We start from the raw sequence: 14,149 nt of genomic DNA, 5'->3' as shown, positions 1-14,149 counted from the left end.
CATAATTCACTGAACAGGACTCTCTTGCTTCTAAGCGTAAGCGAGTGTGTAAAGCTCCTTTTGTGGATTTTATGAGCTAACACCACCTAATAAGTTCTAAATGGAGTTTTAATACCAAAATACAACTGTATGATGGTGTGGGACGCTGAATTGAGCTGTTGTGGTTTGGGGCCCCTATGTGGCCCTGAAAGAAACTAGCTTGGGAAAGGCGGCAGAAGGTTGAGATTCAAGATTCTTGATGGTGTTGTGTCTGTAAGTCTTCTCGGTAAGTTTGAAGCCATTTGGAGCTCAACTCAGAGATTTCTACATGAAAGCCTCTAAAGGTAGAAGCAGGCTGTTTTAGCCTGTACACACTGAGTTGATGGCTTCCAGTGACCTGTTGGACTTTGGAGTCAAATTTAACTCACTTTCTGTTGTTTTACACAGATCAGTCACAGGACAGAGTGTTTCACCAGATCTCACCTTTACAAAAAACAATACCAATTTCATACAGCCATATTTCTCTGAACAGTACTCTTTGCTTCTTAAGCCTAAGCGAGTGTGTAAAGCTCCTTTGTGGATTTTATGAGCTAACAACCACCTAATAAGTTCTAAATGGAGTTTTAATACCAAAATACAACGTGATGGGTGTGGGACGCTGATTTGAACTGTTGTGATTTGGGGCCCCTATGTGGCCCCTGAAAGAAACTAGCTTGGGAAAGGCGGCAGAAGGTTGAGATTCAAGATTCTTGATGGTGTTGTCTCTGTAAGTCTCCTCGGTAGTTTGAAGCCATTTGGAGCTCAACTCAGAGATTTCTACATGAAAGCCTCTAAAAGGTAGAAGCAGGCTGTTTTAGCCTGTACACACTGAGTTGATGGCTTCCAGTGACCTGTTGTACTTTGAGAGTCAAATTTAACTCACTTTCTGTTGTTTTACACAGATCAGTCACAGGACAGAGTGTTTCACCAGATATCAACTTTACAACAAACAATACCAATTTCATACAGCCATATTTCACTGAACAGGACTCATGTAGAGATTTCTACATGAAAGCCTCTAAAAGGTAGAAGCAGGCTGTTTTAGCCTGTACACACTGAGTTGATGGCTTCCAGTGACCTGTTGGACTTTGGAGTCAAATTTACTCATTTTCTGTTGTTTTACACAGATCAGTCACAGGAAAGAGTGTTTCACCAGATCTCATCTTTACAGCAAACAATACCAATTTCATACAGCCATATTTCACTGAACAGTAATCTTTTGCTTCTTAAGCCTAAGCGAGTGTGTAAAGCTCCTTTTGTGGATTTATGAGCTAACAACCACCTAATAAGTTACTAAATGGAGTTTTAATACCAAAATACAACTGTATGATGGGTGTGGGACGCTGATTTGAGCTGTAGTGATTTGGGGCCCCTATGTGGCCCCTGAAAGAAACTAGCTTGGGAAAGGCAGCAGAAGGTTGAGATTCAAGATTCTTGATGGTGTTGTCTCTGTAAGTCTCCTCGGTAAGTTTGAAGCCATTTGGAGCTCAACTCAGAGATTTCTACATGAAAGCCTCTAAAAGGTAGAAGCAGGCTGTTTTAGCCTGTACACACTGAGTTGATGGCTTCCAGTGACCTGTTGTACTTTGGAGTCAAATTTAACTCACTTTCTGTTGTTTACACAGATCAGTCACAGGACAGAGTGTTTCACCAGATCTCACCTTTACAACAAAAAATACCAATTTGATACACCCATATTTCACTGAACAGGACTCTCTTGCTTCTCAAGCCTAAGCGAGTGTGTAAAGCTCCTTTTGTGGACTTTATGAGCTAACAGCCACCTAATAAGTTCTAAATGGAGTTTTAATACCAAAATACAACTGTATGATGGGTGTGGGACGCTGATTTGAGCTGTTGTGATTTGGGGCCCCTATGTGGCCCCTGAAAGAAACTAGCTTGGGAAAGGCGGCAGAAGGTTGAGATTCAAGATTCTTGATGGTGTTGTGTCTGTAAGTCTTCTGGGTAAGTTTGAAGCCATTTGGAGCTCAACTCAGAGATTTCTACATGAAAGCCTCTAAAAGGTAGAAGCAGGCTGTTTTAGCCTGTACACACTGAGTTGATGGCTTCCAGTGACCTGTTGGACTTTGGAGTCAAATTTAACTCATTTTCTGTTGTTTTACACAGATCAGTCACAGGACAGAGTGTTTCACCAGATCTCATCTTTACAGCAAACAATACCAATTTCATACAGCCATATTTCACTGAACAGTAATCTTTTGCTTCTTAAGCCTAAGCGAGTGTGTAAAGCTCCTTTTGTGGATTTTATGAGCTAACAACCACCTAATAAGTTCTAAATGGAGTTTAATACCAAAATACAACTGTATGATGGGGGTGGGACGCTGATTTGAGCTGTTGTGATTTGGGGCCCCTATGTGGCCCCTGAAAGAAACTAGCTTGGGAAAGACTGCAGAAGGTTGAGATTCAAGATTCTTGATGGTGTTGTGTCTGTAAGTCTTCTCGGTAAGTTTGAAGCCATTTGGAGCTCAACTCAGAGATTTCTACATGAAAGCCTCTAAAAGGTAGAAGCAGGCTGTTTTAGCCTGTACACACTGAGTTGATGGCTTCCAGTGACCTGTTGGACTTTGGAGTCAAATTTAACTCACTTTCTGTTGTTTTACACAGATCAGTCACAGGACAGAGTGTTTCACCAGATCTCACCTTTACAGCAAACAATACCAATTTCATACAGCCATATTTCACTGAACAGTAATCTTTTGCTTCTTAAGCCTAAGCGAGTGTGTAAAGCTCCTTTTGTGGATTTTATGAGCTAACAACCACCTAATAAGTTCTAAATGGAGTTTTAATACCAAAATACAACTGTATGATGGGTGTGGGACGCTGATTTGAGCTGTTGTGATTTGGGGCCCCTATGTGGCCCCTGAAAGAAACTAGCTTGGGAAAGGCGGCAGAAGGTTGAGATTCAAGATTCTTGATGGTGTTGTCTCTGTAAGTCTTCTCGGTAAGTTTGAAGCCATTTGGAGCTCAACTCAGAGATTTCTACATGAAAGCCTCTAAAAGGTAGAAGCAGGCTGTTTTAGCCTGTACACACTGAGTTGATGGCTTCCAGTGACCTGTTGTACTTTGGAGTCAAATTTAACTCACTTTCTGTTGTTTTACACAGATCAGTCACAGGACAGAGTGTTTCACCAGATCTCACCTTTACAAAAACAATACCAATTTCATACAGCCAAATTTCACTGAACAGGACTCATGTAGAGATTTCTACATGAAAGCCTCTAAAAGGTAAAAGCAGGCTGTTTTAGCCTGTACACACTGAGTTGATGGCTTCCAGTGACCTGTTGGACTTTGGAGTCAAATTTAACTCACTTTCTGTTTCTCGACACAGATCAGTCACAGGACAGAGTGTTTCACCAGATCTCACCTTTACAACAAAATACCAATTTGATACACCCATATTTCTCTTAACAGTACTCTTTGCTTCTCAAGCCTAAGCGAGTGTGTAAAGCTCCTTTTGTGGACTTTATGAGCTAACTGCCACCTAATAAGTTCTAAATGGAGTTTTAATACCAAAATACAACTGTATGATGGGTGTGGGACGCTGATTTGAGCTGTTGTGATTTGGGGCCCCTATTTGGCCCCTGAAAGAAACTAGCTTGGGAAAGGCGGCAGAAGGTTGAGATTCAAGATTCTTGATGGTGTTGTCTCTGTAAGTCTCCTCGGTAAGTTTGAAGCCATTTGGAGCTCAACTCAGAGATTTCTACATGAAAGCCTCTAAAAGGTAGAAGCAGGCTGTTTTAGCCTGTACACACTGAGTTGATGGCTTCCAGTGACCTGTTGGACTTTGGAGTCAAATTTAACTCATTTTCTGTTGTTTTACACAGATCAGTCACAGGACAGAGTGTTTCACCAGATCTCACCTTTACAGCAAACAATACCAATTTCATACAGCCATATTTCACTGAACAGGACTCTCTTGCTTCTTAAGCCTAAGAGTGTGTAAAGCTCCTTTTGTGGTTTTTATGAGCTAACAACCACCTAATAAGTTCTAAATGGAGTTTAATACCAAAATACAACTGTATGATGGTGTGGGACGCTGATTTGAGCTGTTGTGATTTGGGGCCCCTATGTGGCCCTGAAAGAAACTAGCTTGGGAAAGGCGGCAGAAGGTTGAGATTCAAGATTCTTGATGGTGTTGTCTCTGTAAGTGTTCTCGGTAAGTTTGAAGCCATTTGGAGCTCAACTCAGAGATTTCTACATGAAAGCCTCTAAAAGGTAGAAGCAGGCTGTTTTAGCCTGTACACACTGAGTTGATGGCTTCCAGTGACCTGTTGTACTTTGGAGTCAAATTTAACTCACTTTCTGTTGTTTTACACAGATCAGTCACAGGAAGAGTGTTTCACCAGACCTCATTTACAGCAAACAATACCAATTTCATACAGCCATATTTCACTGAACAGTAATCTTTTGCTTCTTAAGCCTAAGCGAGTGTGTAAAGCTCCTTTTGTGGATTTTATGAGCTAACAACCACCTAATAAGTTCTAAATGGAGTTTTAATACCAAAATACAACTGTATGATGGGTGTGGGACGCTGATTTGAGCTGTTGTGATTTGGGGCCCCTATGTGGCTCCTGAAAGAAACTAGCTTGGGAAAGGCGGCAGAAGGTTGAGATTCAAGATTCTTGATGGTGTTGTCTCTGTAAGTGTTCTCGGTAAGTTTGAAGCCATTTGGAGCTCAACTCAGAGATTTCTACATGAAAGCCTCTAAAAGGTAGAAGCAGGCTGTTTTAGCCTGTACACACTGAGTTGATGGCTTCCAGTGACCTGTTGGACTTTGGAGTCAAATTTAACTCACTTTCTGTTGTTTTACACAGATCAGTCACAGGACAGAGTGTTTCACCAGATCTCACCTTTACAACAAACAATACCAATTTCATAAATCCATATTTCACTGAAAAGGACTCATGTAGAGATTTCTACATGAAAGCCTCTAAAAGGTAGAAGCAGGCTGTTTTAGCCTGTACACACTGAGTGATGGCTTCCAGTGACCTGTTGGACTTTGGAGTCAAATTTAACTCACTTTCTGTTGTTTTACACAGATCAGTCACAGGGCAGAGTGTTTCACCAGATTTATTCTTTACAACAAAAATACCAATTTGATACACCCATATTCACTGAACAGGACTCATGTAGAGATTTCTACATGAAAGCCTCTAAAAGGTAGAAGCAGGCTGTTTTACCCTGTACACACTGAGTTGATGGCTTCCAGTGACCTGTTGGACTTTGGAGTCAAATTTAACTCACTTTCTGTTGTTTTACACAGATCAGTCACAGGACAGAGTGTTTCACCAGATCTCATCTTTACAGCAAACAATACCAATTTGATACACCCATAATTCACTGAACAGGACTCTCTTGCTTCTTAAGCGTAAGCGAGTGTGTAAAGCCTTTTGTGGATTTTATGAGCTAACAACCACCTAATAAGTTCTAAATGGAGTTTTAATACCAAAATACAACTGTATGATGGTGTGGGACGCTGAATTGAGCTGTTGTGTTTGGGGCCCCTATGTGGCCCCTGAAAGAAACTAGCTTGGGAAAGGCGGCAGAAGGTTGAGATTCAAGATTCTTGATGGTGTTGTGTCTGTAAGTCTTCTCGGTAAGTTTGAAGCCATTTGGAGCTCAACTCAGAGATTTCTACATGAAAGCCTCTAAAAGGTAGAAGCAGGCTGTTTTAGCCTGTACACACTGAGTTGATGGCTTCCAGTGACCTGTTGGACTTTGGAGTCAAATTTAACTCACTTTCTGTTGTTTTACACAGATCAGTCACAGGACAGAGTGTTTCACCAGATCTCACCTTTACAAAAAACAATACCAATTTCATACAGCCATATTTCTCTGAACAGTACTCTTTTGCTTCTTAAGCCTAAGCGAGTGTGTAAAGCTCCTTTTGTGGATTTTATGAGCTAACAACCACCTAATAAGTTCTAAATGGAGTTTTAATACCAAAATACAACTGTATGATGGGTGTGGGACGCTGATTTGAACTGTTGTGATTTGGGGCCCCTATGGCCCCTGAAAGAAACTAGCTTGGGAAAGGCGGCAGAAGGTTGAGATTCAAGATTCTTGATGGTGTTGTCTCTGTAAGTCTCCTCGGTAAGTTTGAAGCCATTTGGAGCTCAACTCAGAGATTTCTACATGAAAGCCTCTAAAAGGTAGAAGCAGGCTGTTTTAGCCTGTACACACTGAGTTGATGGCTTCCAGTGACCTGTTGTACTTTGGAGTCAAATTTAACTCACTTTCTGTTGTTTTACACAGATCAGTCACAGGACGAGTGTTTCACCAGATATCAACTTTACAACAAACAATACCAATTTCATACAGCCATATTTCACTGAACAGGACTCATGTAGAGATTTCTACATGAAAGCCTCTAAAAGGTAGAAGCAGGCTGTTTTAGCCTGTACACACTGAGTTGATGGCTTCCAGTGACCTGTTGGACTTTGGAGTCAAATTTAACTCATTTTCTGTTGTTTTACACAGATCAGTCACAGGAAAGAGTGTTCACCAGATCTCTTTACAGCAAACAATACCAATTTCATACAGCCATTTCTCTGAACAGTACTCTTTTGCTTCTTAAGCCTAAGCGAGTGTGTAAAGCTCCTTTTGTGGATTTTATGAGCTAACAACCACCTAATAAGTTCTAAATGGAGTTTTAATACCAAAATACAACTGTATGATGGGTGTGGGACGCTGATTTGAGCTGTTGTGATTTGGGGCCCCTATGTGGCCCCTGAAAGAAACTAGCTTGGGAAAGGTGGCAGAAGGTTGAGATTCAAGATTCTTGATGGTGTTGTCTCTGTAAGTCTCCTCGGTAAGTTTGAAGCCATTTGGAGCTCAACTCAGAGATTTCTACATGAAAGCCTCTAAAAGGTAGAAGCAGGCTGTTTTAGCCTGTACACACTGAGTTGATGGCTTCCAGTGACCTGTTGTACTTTGGAGTCAAATTTAACTGACTTTCTGTTGTTTTACACAGATCAGTCACAGGGCAGAGTGTTTCACCAGATTTCTTCTTTACAACAAAAAATACCAATTGATACACCCATATTTCACTGAACAGGACTCTCTTGCTTCTCAAGCCTAAGTGAGTGTGTAAAGCTCCTGTTGTGGACTTTATGATCTAACAACCACCTAATAAGTTCTAAATGGAGTTTTAATACCAAAATACAATTGTTGATGGGTGTGGGACGCTGAATTGAGCTGTTGTGATTTGGGGCCTCTATGTGGCCCCTGAAAGAAACTAGCTTGGGAAAGGCGGCAGAAGGTTGAGATTCAAGATTCTTGATGGTTTATTCTTTGTGAGTCTTCTGGGTAAGTTTGAAGCCATTTGGAGCTCAACTCAGAGATTTCTACATGAATGCCTCTAAAGGTAGAAGCAGGCTGTTTTAGCCTGTACACACTGAGTTGATGGCTTCCAGTGACCTGATGGACTTTGGAATCAAATTTAACTCACTTTCTGTTGTTTTACACAGATCAGTCACAGGGCAGAGTGTTTCACCAGATCTCTCCTTTACAGCAAACAATACAATTTTCATAAATCCATATTTCACTGAACAGGACTAATGTAGAGATTTCTACATGAAAGCCTCTAAAAGGTAGAAGCAGGCTGTTTTAGCCTGTACACACTGAGTTGATGGCTTCCAGTGACCTGTTGGACTTTGGAGTCAAATTTAACTCACTTTCTGTTGTTTTACACAGATCAGTCACAGGGCAGAGTGTTTCACCAGATTTATTCTTTACAACAAAAAATACCAATTTGATACACCCATATTTCACTGAACAGGACTCATGTAGAGATTTCTACATGAAAGCCTCTAAAAGGTAGAAGCAGGCTGTTTTACCCTGTACACACTGAGTTGATGGCTTCCAGTGACCTGTTGGACTTTGGAGTCAAATTTAACTCACTTTCTGTTGTTTTACACAGATCAGTCACAGGACAGAGTGTTTCACCAGATCTCATCTTTACAGCAAACAATACCAATTTGATACACCCATAATTCACTGAACAGGACTCTCTTGCTTCTTAAGCGTAAGCGAGTGTGTAAAGCTCCTTTTGTGGATTTTATGAGCTAACAACCACCTAATAAGTTCTAAATGGAGTTTTAATACCAAAATACAACTGTATGATGGTGTGGGACGCTGAATTGATCTGTTGTGGTTTGGGGCCCCTATGTGGCCCCTGAAAGAAACTAGCTTGGGAAAGGCGGCAGAAGGTTGAGATTCAAGATTCTTGATGGTGTTGTGTCTGTAAGTCTTCTCGGTAAGTTTGAAGCCATTTGGAGCTCAACTCAGAGATTTCTACATGAAAGCCTCTAAAAGGTAGAAGCAGGCTGTTTTAGCCTGTACACACTGAGTTGATGGCTTCCAGTGACCTGTTGGACTTTGGAGTCAAATTTAACTCACTTTCTGTTGTTTTACACAGATCAGTCACAGGACAGAGTGTTTCACCAGATCTCACCTTTACAAAAAACAATACCAATTTCATACAGCCATATTTCTCTGAACAGTACTCTTTTGCTTCTTAAGCCTAAGCGAGTGTGTAAAGCTCCTTTTGTGGATTTTATGAGCTAACAACCACCTAATAAGTTCTAAATGGAGTTTTAATACCAAAATACAACTGTATGATGGGTGTGGGACGCTGATTTGAACTGTTGTGATTTGGGGCCCCTATGTGGCCCCTGAAAGAAACTAGCTTGGGAAAGGCGGCAGAAGGTTGAGATTCAAGATTCTTGATGGTGTTGTCTCTGTAAGTCTCCTCGGTAAGTTTGAAGCCATTTGGAGCTCAACTCAGAGATTTCTACATGAAAGCCTCTAAAAGGTAGAAGCAGGCTGTTTAGCCTGTACACACTGAGTTGATGGCTTCCAGTGACCTGTTGTACTTTGAGAGTCAAATTTAACTCACTTTCTGTTGTTTTACACAGATCAGTCACAGGACAGAGTGTTTCACCAGATATCAACTTTACAACAAACAATACCAATTTCATACAGCCATATTTCACTGAACAGGACTCATGTAGAGATTTCTACATGAAAGCCTCTAAAAGGTAGAAGCAGGCTGTTTTAGCCTGTACACACTGAGTTGATGGCTTCCAGTGACCTGTTGGACTTTGGAGTCAAATTTAACTCATTTTCTGTTGTTTTACACAGATCAGTCACAGGAAAGAGTGTTTCACCAGATCATCTTTACAGCAAACAATACCAATTTCATACAGCCATATTTCACTGAACAGTAATCTTTTGCTTCTTAAGCCTAAGCGAGTGTGTAAAGCTCCTTTTGTGGATTTTATGAGCTAACAACCACCTAATAAGTTACTAAATGGAGTTTTAATACCAAAATACAACTGTATGATGGGGTGGGACGCTGATTTGAGCTGTAGTGATTTGGGGCCCCTATGTGGCCCCTGAAAGAAACTAGCTTGGGAAGGCAGCAGAAGGTTGAGATTCAAGATTCTTGATGGTGTTGTCTCTGTAAGTCTCCTCGGTAAGTTTGAAGCCATTTGGAGCTCAACTCAGAGATTTCTACATGAAAGCCTCTAAAAGGTAGAAGCAGGCTGTTTTAGCCTGTACACACTGAGTTGATGGCTTCCAGTGACCTGTTGTACTTTGGAGTCAAATTTAACTCACTTTCTGTTGTTTTACACAGATCAGTCACAGGACAGAGTGTTTCACCAGATCTCACCTTTACAACAAAAAATACCAATTTGATACACCCATATTTCACTGAACAGGACTCTCTTGCTTCTCAAGCCTAAGCGAGTGTGTAAAGCTCCTTTTGTGGACTTTATGATCTAACTGCCACCTAATGAGTTCTAAATGGAGTTTTAATACCAAAATACAACTGTATGATGGGTGTGGGACGCTGATTTGAACTGTTGTGATTTGGGGCCCCTATGTGGCCCCTGAAAGAAACTAGCTTGGGAAAGGCGGCAGAAGGTTGAGATTCAAGATTCTTGATGGTGTTGTCTCTGTAAGTCTCCTCGGTAAGTTTGAAGCCATTTGGAGCTCAACTCAGAGATTTCTACATGAAAGCCTCTAAAAGGTAGAAGCAGGCTGTTTTAGCCTGTACACACTGAGTTGATGGCTTCCAGTGACCTGTTGTACTTTGGAGTCAAATTTAACTCACTTTCTGTTGTTTTACACAGATCAGTCACAGGACAGAGTGTTTCACCAGATATCAACTTTACAACAAACAATACCAATTTCATACAGCCATATTTCACTGAACAGGACTCATGTAGAGATTTCTACATGAAAGCCTCTAAAAGGTAGAAGCAGGCTGTTTTAGCCTGTACACACTGAGTTGATGGCTTCCAGTGACCTGTTGGACTTTGGAGTCAAATTTAACTCATTTTCTGTTGTTTTACACAGATCAGTCACAGGAAAGAGTGTTTCACCAGATCTCATCTTTACAGCAAACAATACCAATTTCATACAGCCATATTTCACTGAACAGTAATCTTTTGCTTCTTAAGCCTAAGCGAGTGTGTAAAGCTCCTTTTGTGGATTTTATGAGCTAACAACCACCTAATAAGTTCTAAATGGAGTTTTAATACCAAAATACAACTGTATGATGGGTGTGGGACGCTGATTTGAGCTGTTGTGATTTGGGGCCCCTATGTGGCCCCTGAAAGAAACTAGCTTGGGAAAGACTGCAGAAGGTTGAGATTCAAGATTCTTGATGGTGTTGTGTCTGTAAGTCTTCTCGGTAAGTTTGAAGCCATTTGGAGCTCAACTCAGAGATTTCTACATGAAAGCCTCTAAAAGGTAGAAGCAGGCTGTTTTAGCCTGTACACACTGAGTTGATGGCTTCCAGTGACCTGTTGGACTTTGGAGTCAAATTTAACTCACTTTCTGTTGTTTTACACAGATCAGTCACAGGACAGAGTGTTTCACCAGATCTCACCTTTACAGCAAACAATACCAATTTCATACAGCCATATTTCACTGAACAGTAATCTTTTGCTTCTTAAGCCTAAGCGAGTGTGTAAAGCTCCTTTTGTGGATTTTATGAGCTAACAACCACCTAATAAGTTCTAAATGGAGTTTTAATACCAAAATACAACTGTATGATGGGTGTGGGACGCTGATTTGAGCTGTTGTGATTTGGGGCCCTATGTGGCCCCTGAAAGAAACTAGCTTGGGAAAGGCGGCAGAAGGTTGAGATTCAAGATTCTTGATGGTGTTGTCTCTGTAAGTCTTCTCGGTAAGTTTGAAGCCATTTGGAGCTCAACTCAGAGATTTCTACATGAAAGCCTCTAAAAGGTAGAAGCAGGCTGTTTTAGCCTGTACACACTGAGTTGATGGCTTCCAGTGACCTGTTGTACTTTGGAGTCAAATTTAACTCACTTTCTGTTGTTTTACACAGATCAGTCACAGGACAGAGTGTTTCACCAGATCTCACCTTTACAAAAAACAATACCAATTTCATACAGCCAAATTTCACTGAACAGGACTCATGTAGAGATTTCTACATGAAAGCCTCTAAAAGGTAAAAGCAGGCTGTTTTAGCCTGTACACACTGAGTTGATGGCTTCCAGTGACCTGTTGGACTTTGGAGTCAAATTTAACTCACTTTCTGTTTCTCGACACAGATCAGTCACAGGACAGAGTGTTTCACCAGATCTCACCTTTACAACAAAAAATACCAATTTGATACACCCATATTTCTCTTAACAGTACTCTTTTGCTTCTCAAGCCTAAGCGAGTGTGTAAAGCTCCTTTTGTGGACTTTATGAGCTAACTGCCACCTAATAAGTTCTAAATGGAGTTTTAATACCAAAATACAACTGTATGATGGGTGGGACGCTGATTTGAGCTGTTGTGATTTGGGGCCCCTATTTGGCCCCTGAAAGAAACTAGCTTGGGAAAGGCGGCAGAAGGTTGAGATTCAAGATTCTTGATGGTGTTGTCTCTGTGAGTCTTCTGGGTAAATTTGAAGCCATTTGGAGCTCAACTCAGAGATTTCTACATGAAAGCCTCTAAAAGGTAGAAGCAGGCTGTTTTAGCCTGTACACACTGAGTTGATGGCTTCCAGTGACCTGTTGGACTTTAGAGTCAAATTTAACTCACTTTCTGTTGTTTTACACAGATCAGTCACAGGACAGAGTGTTTCACCAGATCTCACCTTTACAGCAAACAATACCAATTTCATACCCATATTTCTCTTAACAGCACTCTTTGCTTCTCAAGCCTAAGCGAGTGTGTAAAGCTCCTTTTGTGGACTTTATGAGCTAACAGCCACCTCGGCGAGGGCGGCGTTTTATTTCCTTTTCACAAACGCACGAAGCTCGGCCACACGGCAGAGCCTGCCAAAAATAGTTTTAACTCATTGGCGTCCCTCTCCACGGAAGTCTTTAGTAAAAGGCGAAAGACTTGTACGTTATGAAGAGAAACCCGAGTAAGTACAGGCCCCTCCTCCAGAGCCGCTGGCGAGCCTAGTCGTTCCGGTCACTACCCTCACGGTAAGCATCACTCTGCCTCTCGAGTCCCAAGCACCAGGCAACACCCGTTCCCCTACCCTCCCCAGGTCATGGCAGGCTCTATCCAATCGGGCTGCGGAGAGACGAAGGCCTGGCTTTTGGACAGAGGCTACCGAACGACTCGGGCTCTTGTAGCCTCTCGATGACAAGTGAGAGAAAGGGAGGGGAAATGTGGCCGATCGCTTCTCGGCCTTTTGGCCAAGATTGCAATCGCCTCCTCTTTCTGGTTAAAACCTTTGCCGGTTTGGGGCTTCGTTTTGTGTCACCAGCTTTTCTGGGAGGAGATTCACCTCATTCCTTGTGAATAAAATTTCAACTTCGTAGTTGAAAAACTTTTGCAACAAGGAATTCATTGGTCCCGAGGACTACCTACCTGTCCTCTGCCGGACTACCACCTTGACCAGACCAAAGACGAGAAGGTAAGTGTGTTTTATTCCCCGATTTAGCAGTTGTAGCAGGTTTTCTTACTTCATTTTAGGTGTTTTAGTTTCAAGTATCCTTTCTACGCTGCGGTTCCTCCACGGTGTTGGCCAACCGTGCCGGCCTACGGAGGCGCCGCAGTGTCCCCTCCCCACCTGAGAGGCTCTATCCAATCGTATTGCGGAGAAATGAAGGCCTGGCTTTTGGACACAGGCTACCGAGCATCCGAAATACTCGGGCTCTCGATGACGAGTGGGAGAAAAGGAGGGGAAGTGCAGGGCACATTTAACAGCCATGCCGGTCCCAAATATCCCCTCGTCGTCTGCCAATCAAAAGTGCAAATCTCGCTGCCTTCTTTGAGGCTTCAGCTGGCTGAAAGCGGCTGCCCCCCCTCGACTGGCGCCTTTTTCGGGCCGGCGTCCGGCAGAGCGACGAACCTCTGCGTTTGGGTCAGTATTTTGGTTTTACACAAGGCAGGAGAAGGGTGCACCGCCCCCAGAGCAACTGCAATACCGGGTCGATGCGTGGAGTGGACGGAGCAAGCCCCTCGTCTCAGCTCCCGGTGCTAAAAATCCATTTAATATGTTGCCCCTTATAGGGGACATATCAGATATTAAACTGATATGAACAGATTTTTTTCTTTTGAGAAAAATTTTATTGACACTCAATTCAAACATGATTCATAATATGTCAATTCCAAGTTACCTTTTAAAATACAACACGTCAATAAATAGATAAATGTTCTCTGTAAAACAACATTTTAAAAAAGTGTTTAAAATGCATTACAGATAACGTCATAAATTAAAGGTATAAAATGGTTTTCAGCTTGTCCATGTCAGTGAGTTTCTCTGTTAAAACTTCTTCAAAGCGGAGTGCATTTGTTAAAATAAAACTCACAAAAAATAAATGGATAATAAAAGCTCTTCTCCAAGTCCACTGTTGTGCAAGAGTGTAGTGAGTCCCTATCATTCAGCTTGCCCAAACAGATTTGGTCTCTCGGGATCTTGTCCAGGCGCTCAGAGGAGACCCTCACCCTGTAGCTCCTTCCCACCAACCTCACCCGGAGGGTCAGGCCGCCGCTGCCTTGAACTTTCCTTGTGTGGCTCCGGCTCCTCCGTCCGAATGGGCACAGAGGCGATTCTTCTTTGTGGCTGTGTCCTAGGCCCGCCGCCTGCAGCTCTGGCCGTTTGGGCCGTTGCTGCGGCCATCTGGATCAC

At 42.2% G+C, this 14,149-nt stretch overlaps 1 non-coding gene and 1 pseudogene across 1 annotated transcript; both read right to left on the bottom strand.

Moving 5' to 3' along the window:
* Positions 1 to 12,317: 12,317 nt before the first annotated feature.
* Positions 12,318 to 12,434, bottom strand: LOC119887570. Its single transcript, XR_005441726.1, has one exon. It is a non-coding gene; the product is annotated as a U5 spliceosomal RNA (small nuclear RNA).
* Positions 12,435 to 13,411: 977 nt separating this feature from the next.
* LOC119887569 lies at positions 13,412 to 13,590 on the bottom strand (annotated as a pseudogene).
* Between the last annotated feature and the right edge of the window lie 559 nt (positions 13,591 to 14,149).

The sequence above is a fragment of the Micropterus salmoides genome, unplaced genomic scaffold, assembly GCF_014851395.1.
Source record: "Micropterus salmoides isolate LMB-PRFRI ecotype aquatic unplaced genomic scaffold, ASM1485139v1 Ms_hic_scaffold_4214, whole genome shotgun sequence".
In the NCBI taxonomy this organism is placed as follows: domain Eukaryota; kingdom Metazoa; phylum Chordata; class Actinopteri; order Centrarchiformes; family Centrarchidae; genus Micropterus; species Micropterus salmoides.
This window is presented reverse-complemented; position numbering and strand designations above follow the sequence as displayed.